Consider the following 10,061-nt stretch of genomic DNA (forward strand, 5'->3'; position numbering starts at 1 on the left):
TACAAATTTTTTAATTTTATTTCTTGAGGAAGGCCTGTAGTGCAATGAATTTTCCTCTCAGAACGTTTTTCACTGCATCCCATAGATTTAGTGCTGTTGGGTGTTTATTTTCATTGGTTTCCAGGACATTTTTAATTTCTTCCTTGATCTCCTCTGAAACCCATTCATTGTTTAATGACATGCTATTTGGCCTCCATGTGTTTAAATGTTTTTGCATGTTCTTGTTGCAATTGATTTCTATTTTCATGCCCTAGTGATCTGAGAAGATGCTTGATATGATTTTAATCTTCTTGAACTTGTAGAGACTTATTCTGTGTCCTAATGCGTGGTCTGTCTTTGAGAATGTTCCATGTGCATTTGAGAAAAATGTAAATTCTGTTGTTTTGCGTGTAATTTTTTTGTGATATTTATTAAATCCATTTGATCTAGTGCTTCATTTAGAGTCTGTTTCCTTGCTAATTTTTTGTCTAGAGCATCTTTCCAGTGATGTCAATGGGTGGTTGAATTCCTATGCTATTATTGTATTGCTTTCAATTTTTTCTTTGAAATCTTCCAGAAGTTTCTTAATATATTTTGGTGCAACTATATTGGATGCATATATGTTTAAGAAGGATATATCTTTGTGTTGGGTAGATCCTTTTAATATTATATAGTGACCTCCTTTGTCTCTAGTGATGGTCTTCATTTTGAAATCTATTCTATCAGATATGAGTTTGCTACCCCAGCTTTCTTTTCCTTTCTGTTTGCTTGGAAGATTTTTTTCCATCCCTTCACTTTCAACCTACTTGAATCTTTGTTGTAAGGTGGGTCTCTTGTAAACAACATACATATGAGTCATGCTTTCTTATTCAGCTACTCTGTGTCTTTTTATCAGAGTATTCAATGCATTTACATTTAAGGTGATTATTGATATGTACTTATTTATTGCCATTTTTGTTTAGTGTGGTTATATTTGTCTTCCTATTTCTTCTATTAATTATAGCAGTTCTTTTAACATTTCTTGCAGTGATTGTTTGGTGCTAATGTATTTCCTTAGCCATTTTTTATTTTTTTAATTTTTTTTATGGTCTGGGAAGTTCCTTAATTGACCTTCTATTTTGAATTATAGCTTTGTTGGGTAGAGTAGTCTTGGATTCAGATCCTTGTTTTTCATGACCTTGATTACTTTATGCCATTCCCTTCTGGCCTGTAGTGTTTCTGTTGTGAAGTCAGCTGAGAGCCTTATGAGGGTTCCCTTGTAGAAAACCTTTTGCTTATGCCTTGCTGCCTTTAGGATTCTCTCTTTGTCTTTAATTGTTGGCATTTTAATTACTATGTGTCTTGGTGTGGGCCTGTTTGGGTTCTTCTCACTTGGGGCTCTCTGTGCTTCTTGAACTTGAATGCCTTCTTCCTTCACCAAATTAAGGACGTTTTCTGTCAATATTTCTTCAGATATATTCTCCAACCCTTGCTCATTTTCTTCTTCTTCGGGGACTCCTATGATGCAAATATTATTATGTTTCCAGTTGTCCCCCAGTTCTCTTAAGCTGAAAGACAGCCTCTTTAATAAATGATGTTTGAAAAACTGGACAGCTACATGCAAAAAAAAAAAAAAATGAAACTAGACCACTAACTTACACTATACACAAGAATAAATTCAAAATGGATAAAAGACTTATTTGTGACACATAAATCTATAAAAGTCCTGGAAGAAAATGCAGGCAGCAAAATTTCAGACATCGTATGCAGCTGAATTTTTACTGATACAACACCTAATGCAAGAGCAACAAAGGAAAAAATGAACACATGAGACTACATCAAACTAAAAAAACTTCTGCATAGAAAAGAAACAACCATTAAAATGGAAAGGAATCCTACTATACGGGAGAACATAATTGCCAGTGATACATCAGAGAAGGGATTAATTTTCAAAATATATAGAGTACTCATACATCTCAACAAACTAATGTAAAGGATCCCAATTAAAAAATGGGCAGGGCACCTAAATAGACACCTCTTCATAATGGAAATACAAATGGCCAAGAGACGTAAAGAAAAATGCTTAATGTCACTAATCATCAAAGAGATGCAAATTAAAACAAGAATGAGGTATCACCTTATACCTGCCAGAATAGCTGCCATCAAAGAATCATCAAACAGCAAGTGCTAACCAGGGTGTGAAGAAAAGGGGACTCTAATAAGTTGTTGGTGGGAATGCAGACTCAGACAGCCACTGTGGAAAACAATATATTTTTTTTTCTCAAAAAATTAAAAATTGAATTGCCATTTGACCCAGTGATCTCACCTCTAGGAATATATCCTACAAAGCCTGAAACACCAATCAGAAAGAATATATATACCCCTATGTTCATAGCAGCATTATTTACAATAGTTAAGACCTGTAAACAGCCCAATGTCCATCAATAGATGAGTGTATAAAAAAGTTATGTTATATGTATTCAATGGAACACTATGCAACTGTAAGAATGAGAGATCTCTTATCCTTTGAGATGTCATGGAGAGACCTGAAGAGTATTATGCTGAGCGAAATAAGCGATTCAGAGAAAGACAAATATCACATGATCTCACTTGTAAAATATAATGAACAATATAAGCTGATGAACAAAATAGACCCAGAACCATAGAAAGGAATAAAGTTTTGACTGACAATCCTCAGAGGAGGAGAGTGGGATGAGATAAACCAAAGAACTTATATGCATGTACGTATAACCAATGGACATAGACAACAATGCCAGGGAAGGGGGAGACTGTGGAGGTAAGAGGAGGGTGTCTAGAGGAGAAAAGGAAGAAACATCTGAAATAAAAATAAATTCATAAAAATTGAGGGAAAAAAGGAAAAGAACAGTCCTTTATAATTGTGACAGACATACAACATTTTTCATACAATTGCTTGTATTTATGTATCTATTAAGCATATTTATTTTAAAAGTCACTAGTATTTGGAAAAGCGTCTTTTTCTTTTTGTACATCTTTTTCTTGTGAACATCTGTTAGAATCTGGCAAATCTGTTCTGTAAATATTGTAATTTTATTAAAAACATTTATATTCCAGGGTTAGAAGTGTATGCTTTGTACTGAATAAAATCAGCTAAAATTTACATGAACCAATAAGTGATTCATAGATAAATTATTATTCTTTTACTAGGTTTCTTTTAAAAGTATTCTCAGTTAATTTAAATAGAAATATTTATCTTGGATTATGTGGTTATCTGTTTACTATTATACATTCTTTGCTATTAAGTACTTTCCTTAGTTCAAGGAGATATTATGTGAAATACCAATGCCAGTGGATCAAATGCCCTATAAATATTTATATACTAGAAGTAGACATTATAGGGAAGATAAATTCATATGTACATTACATGTCAATTTCTGTCTAAATAAACACTGTACCTTCCAGGTTGGAAATGGTCCATTGTAATCAATTGCTCCAGAATGGCTAGTTGATTTCCTTGAGGGAAGGTGCCATGTAGAGGTCTTAAGATTGGAATTTGTTTTTATTAATAGGGTGGACATTTAGAAGCATAAGAAACTAGAGCAACCTTGGTGTGATCTCATATTGCTGATTCCAAACTTATCATCCATTCCTATCTCCATAGTTATTCCATTCTTAAGCTCATTGTGCCAGCTCTGATGATGGCAGAGGTTTGTTAATCTCAACTGGCATACACTTTTCTCTTCTTGGTTGTTTAGTCCTGTTATGTATGGATGTTCTCTGGTGAATGTTAATATTTGACACCAAAATATTTAAACTTTTTACACATTCCCATAGATCTATCTACAGGTTTCTTTCCTAGTCAACCATGTCCCAAATTCTCCTTTTTTGTTCACCTTTCAGACTATTAACCAACCAGCCAAGTATCATGCCTCTGCTCATAATTCCATGAATATTTTTATTTCAAATCACTTCTCCTTCAACACAAACAAGGTTACCTGTTCTCTAACCAAAACTCTGCTCAGTGGTGATTTCTCTTCAGCACTTTCAGTCCACCTATGAGTGGGACTGAAGTTGAGCAGCAATCTATTTTCACTTTGCACACATTTATGAACCACACTTGGCTAGTTTCTGCCTCTTTCAGGTGGTAATAAGAAACCTTTCTCTCTTATGCTGTCATAGGTATGAACTGAGAAAGAAGCACTAGTGAAAATGTAATGACCATAAGGATGTGTGGACCATATGTTCACTCAGTTTACTTGTGTGCTTTAGCCCTGTTTGTGCACAGTCTAAATTGCACTTGCAACTCAAAATAGATTGCTGGTCCTTATTACCGTGTGTGTCTGAGAGCATTCCAGCTCATTTTCACTCAATATTCTGTGATCAAATGTTCCATCTTTAGGTCCCACTAACATTCCAAAGATATTTTTTCAATGGCTTACAATTTTCTGATATAGATAGCATGCCATTGTTCTAGATCTTAAGGGTCTACTTTGAGAATCTCCTATTGAAACTTGCCATAAAGTCCACATGGTAAAATTGTCCACCATAGATAACGCTAATAACACAAAGGTCAAAAGTCCCAAGCATAAGGGCTGCTTGCATCACAGCCTGGATGGAATGTAGAGCACTGTTTTGGTTCTGGGCTCCACTCAAAATAGAGAACCTTCTGTGTTACTTAGTACATGGGTTGAAACAACATACTCAAGTGTGCAGTTTTATGCCTTCAGAATGTAAAGAAGCCTATAAAACATTGTACTTTCTTTCTTAGCAATGAAAATTTCAAAATGCAATAATTTTTTCTTTGTTACAGACAATATTCTAACATGTGCCATATCATGGATTCTTATAGATTACATTGACATGGATGATCCCTTTAATTCCCACCCTTCAGAGCACATGTGTCTTACCATGGATCTCCAAGGTACTCAATATTTTTTGATCATCAGGTCTAATTAATAGAATGCCCTTGATGTTATGAAAAAGTGTGATGCTTTGTAGAATGTAGGGGCAATTTAGGACCCTTAAAATTGTTTTACAACATAGAATGCAAGTGTTACCATAACTCTGAATTTTGTCCCCACAAAATCCATATGAAGTCCTAATCCCCATTGTGACTGTATTTGGAGATAGGGACTTTAAAGGGGTAATAATTAGTTAAAAGAGGTTATAAGGGTGGGCCCCTAACCCAATAGAACTGTTCTTCATATAAGAAGAGGAAGATATACCAGGAGTGTGCACACAAAAAGAGGAAGGTTATTTAAGGAGACTGAGGAGGCAGCCCTCATCAAACCAGAATGAACTGTCCCACCAGAAACCAACTTTGCTAGCTCCTTGATCTTGAATTTTCAGCCTCTAAAACTGTGAGAAATAAATGTATAGGTTTTCTTTCTAAATATGTATTATCTTTTTTTCCTTTTCATATACTCTTTCTTTCTTTTTAAATTTGTTTTATTTTTCAATTACAGTTAACATATAATAGTATATTAGTTTCAGGTGTATAATACAGTGATTAGAAATTTATATAACTTACAAAGTAATCAACCCAATAAATATAGTATCCATATGACAACATACATAGTTATTATAATATTATTAACTATATCCCCTATGCTATATTTTATATCACCAAGTTTATTCTGTAACTATCAATTTGTATTTCTTAATATTTTCCTGTTTTGCACCTACTCCCTAAGCCTCCTCCCATCTGGCAACTGGCAACATATTCTCTGTATCTATGAGTCTGTTTCTGTTCTGCTTGTACATTCATTTTATTTTATAGATTCCACATCTAAGTTAAATCATCTGGTATTTGTCCATTCTGTTGAATTATTTCACTTAGCATAATACCCTCTAGGTTCATCATGTTGTTGCAGATGGCAAGATTTCATTCTTTTTTATGGCTGAGACATATTCCATTGTATATATGCACCACTTCTTTTTATCCATTCCATTATTGATGGACACTTAGGGTGCTTCCATATCTTGACTATTGTATATGATTTTTTTTTTCTTTATTGATTTTGGAGAGAGAGAAGAAGGGAGCAGGAGAGAGAGATACAAACATTGATCAGAGAGAACATTGCTTGGCTGCCTCCTGCATGCCCCGCCCCCCTCCCCGGGGATTGGGCCCACAACATGGGCATGTGCTCTGTCCAGGAATTGAACCTGCGAACTCTTGGTTCATGGGTCAATGCTCAACCACTGAACCACACCGGCCAAGCTTGACTATTGTATATAATTTTTCAATGAATATGTGGGTGCATATCTTTTCAATTTAGTGTTTTGGATTTCTTCACATAAATACCTAGAAGTAAAATTGTTGGGCCCTTCTTTATCTCTTAGCCTTTGTTTTAAACTTTATTTTGTCTGGTATAGATATTGCTATTATGGCTTTTATTTGTTTCCATTTTCATGAAATATATTTTTTCATCCCTTTACTTTCAGTCTATGTTTGTATTTCGATCTGAAGTGTGTCTCTTGTACACAACATAAGTAGGGGCCTTATTTTGTTATCCATTGAGCCACCCTATGCTCTTTTATTGGAGCATTTAACCTATTTGAATATAAAGTAATTATTGATAGATATGTATGTATTGTAATTTTATTATTCATATTTTTAATCTTTTTTTCTCCTTCTTCTTCTTGAAGAAGACACTTTAACATTTCTTGTAATACTGGTTTTGTGATGAAATTCTTTAGCTTTTTCTTCTCTAGAAAGCTCTTTATCTGACCTCCAATTCTAAATGATAGCTTTGCTGGGTAGAGGTCCTTACTTTTCATTACTTTAAATATTTCATGCCAATACCTTCTAGCCCTCAAAGTTTCTGTTGAGAAATCAACTGCCTGTTTTATGGGAGCTCCTTGTAGGTAACTAAATGCTTTTCTTTTGCTGCTTTTAAGATTCTCTCCTTGTCTTTAATCTTTGGTATTTTAATTATGATGTGTCTCGGTGTGGGCTTCTTTGGGTTCATCTTCTTTGGGAATCTTTGTGCTTCCTGAACTTGTATGTCTATTTCTTTCACTAGGTTATGGAAGTTTCCCATCATTATTTTTTTTTTCAAATAGGTTTTCAATTATTTGCTCTCTCTCCTCTCCTTTTAGCATCCCCATGATGTAAAAGTTAGTAAGTACACTTGGAGTTCTCCCAGAGGCTCCTTAAACTGCCATCGTTTTTTTGGATTTTTTTTTCTGTTCACAATGGGTGTTTTCTGCTTTTTTAAAATTCAAATAACTAATTTGATTTTCTGCTTCATCTACTTTATTGTTGATTCTCTGCAATGCATTATTCATTTTAGTTAGTGTATTTTTTATTTCTGACTGGTTATTTTTATGTTTTCTATCTCCATTTTTATGCTTTATATATCTTTGTTGAAATTCTTTTTTTTTTTTTTTGATATTATGAAACCCATTTTTTTATTAATTAATTTTTGTTACAGATGTTTCTCCTTTTTCCCCCACTGATTCCCCCTCCCCCCTCCCTGCCCTGTCCCCAGCTTTGTTGTCAATGTCCATTGTTCATGCATACATGCATATAAGTTCTGTAGTTTATCTCTCCCCACCACCCTCTTCTCTGGGGATTGTCAGTCTGTACCCCTTCCATGTCTCTGAGACTACCCCATTCCTCAGACTGTTATGTTCATTATATTCCACCAATAAGTGAGATTATATGATACTTGTCTTTCTCTGTTTGGCTTCTTTCACTTAGGATGATACTTTCCAGGTCCCTCCATGTAATCTCAAAGGATAAGAGATCTTTCTTTCTTACAGCTGCATAGTACTCCATTGTGTATATGTACCACTGCTTTTTTATCCATTCATCTACTGATAGACACTTGGGCTGTTTCCAGATCTTAGCTATTGCAAATAGTGCTGCTACAAACATGGGGGTACATATATTCTTTCTGATTAGTGTTTCAGGCATCTTAGGGTATATTCCTAGAAGTGGGATCACTGGGTCAAATGGAAGTTCAATTTTAATTTTTTGAGGTAACACCATATTGTTTTCCATAGTGGCTCCAGCAGTCTGCATTCCTACCAGCAGTGTACTAGAGTCCCCTTTTCTCCACACCCTGGCCAACACTTGTTGTTTGATGATTTGTTGATGGTGGCCATTCTGACAGGTGTGAGGTGATACATCATTGTTGTTTTAATATGCATCTCTCTGATGATTAGTGATGTTGAGTATTTCTTCATATGTCTCAGCCATTTGTATGTCCTCTTTGGAGAGGTGTCTGTTTAGTTCCTTTGCCCATTTTTTAATTGGGTTCTTTATCTTCTTTTTGTTGAGTTTTATGAGCACTCTATATATATTGGAAATTAACCTTTTATTTGATATATCATTGGCAATTATGCTCTCCCATACAGTGGGTAGCCGTTCTGTTTTGATGATTGTATCTTTCGCTGTGCAGGAGCTTTTTTTTTTTTTAATGCATTTTTATTTATTTTTTTGTTACAGATATTTTACCTTTTTACCCCATTGGCACCCCCCACCCTACCCCCCCTCCACCCTGTCCCCGGCTTAGTTGTCCATGCCCATTGGTCATGCACACATGCATATAAGTTCTGTGGTTTATCTCTTCCCACCCCCCACCCCCCATCCCCTCTTCTGAGGGATGTCAGTCTGTGCCCTACTTCCATGTGTCTGGGTCTACTGTACTCCTCAGACTGTTATGTTCATTATATTCCGTATATAAGTGAGATCATGTGGTATTTGTCTTTTTCTGCTTGGCTTCTTTCACTTAGGATAATACTTTCCAGGTCCCTCCATGTCATCTCAAAGGATAAGAGATCTTTCTTTCTTACTGATGCATAGTACTCCCTTGTGTATATGTACCACAGCTTTTTTATCCATTCGTCTACTGGTGGACACTTGGGCTGTTTCCAGATCTTAGCTATTATAAACAGTGCTGCTATGAACATGGGGGTACATATATTCTTCCTGATTGGTGTTTCAGCCTTCTTAGGGTATATTCCCAGCAGTGGGATCACTGGGTCAAATGGAAGTTCAATTTTTAATTTTTTGAGGTAGCACCATATTGTTTTCCATAGTGGCTGCACCAGTCTGCATTCCCACTAGCAGTGTATTAGAGTCCCCTTTTCTCCACACCCTCGCCAACACTTGTTGTTTGATGATTTGTTGATGGCGGCCATTCTGACAGGTGTGAGGTGATACCTCAGTGTTGTTTTAATTTGCATCTCTCTGATGATTAGTGATGTTGAGCATTTCTTCATATGTCTCTTGGCCATTTGTATGTCCTGTTTGGAGAGGTGTCTATTAAGCTCCTCTGCCCATTTTTTAATTGGGTTCTTTGTCTTCCTTTTGTGGAGTTGTATGAGCACTCTATATATATTGGAAACTAACCCCTTATCTGATACATCATTGGCAATGATGTTCTCCCATACAGTGGGTTGCCTTTCCATTTTGATGATTGTTTCTTTTGCTGTGCAGAAGCTTTTTAGTTTGATGTAGTCCCATGTGTTCATTTTCTCCTTTATTTCTGTTGCCTTAGGTGATGTATCAGTGAAAATTCTGCTCCGTATGATGTCTGAAATTTTGTTGCCTACATTTTCTTCTAGAATTTTTGTGGATTCATGGGTCACATTTAAGTCTTTTATCCATTTTGAGTTTATTTTTGTGTATGGTGTAAGTTGATGGTCTAGTTTCATTTTTTTGCATGTAGCGGTCCAATTTTCCCAACACCATTTATTAAAGAGGCTGTCCTTACTCCACTGTATGCTCTTGCCCCTTTTGTCAAATATTAATTGAGCGTATTGCCTTGGGTCCATTTCTGGGTTTTCAGTTCTGTTCCACTGGTCTATATGCCTGTTCTTGTGCCAGTACCATGCCGTTTTGGTTACAGTCGCTTTGTAGTATAACCTGATATCTGGAATTGTGATCCCACCTACTTTGTTCTTCTCTTTCAAGATTGCTGTGGCTATTCGGGGTCTTTTTTGGTTCCATATGAACTTTTGAAGTATTTGTTCTAGTTCTATGAAATATGTCGTTGGTATTTTGATGGGGATTGCATTGAATCTATAGATTGCTTTGGGTAGTATGGACATTTTAATGATGTTAATTCTTCCAATCCATGAACAGGGTATGTGCTTCCACTTTTTTATATTTT

The sequence above is a fragment of the Molossus molossus genome, unplaced genomic scaffold (genome assembly GCF_014108415.1).
Source record: "Molossus molossus isolate mMolMol1 unplaced genomic scaffold, mMolMol1.p scaffold_m16_p_7, whole genome shotgun sequence".
In the NCBI taxonomy this organism is placed as follows: domain Eukaryota; kingdom Metazoa; phylum Chordata; class Mammalia; order Chiroptera; family Molossidae; genus Molossus; species Molossus molossus.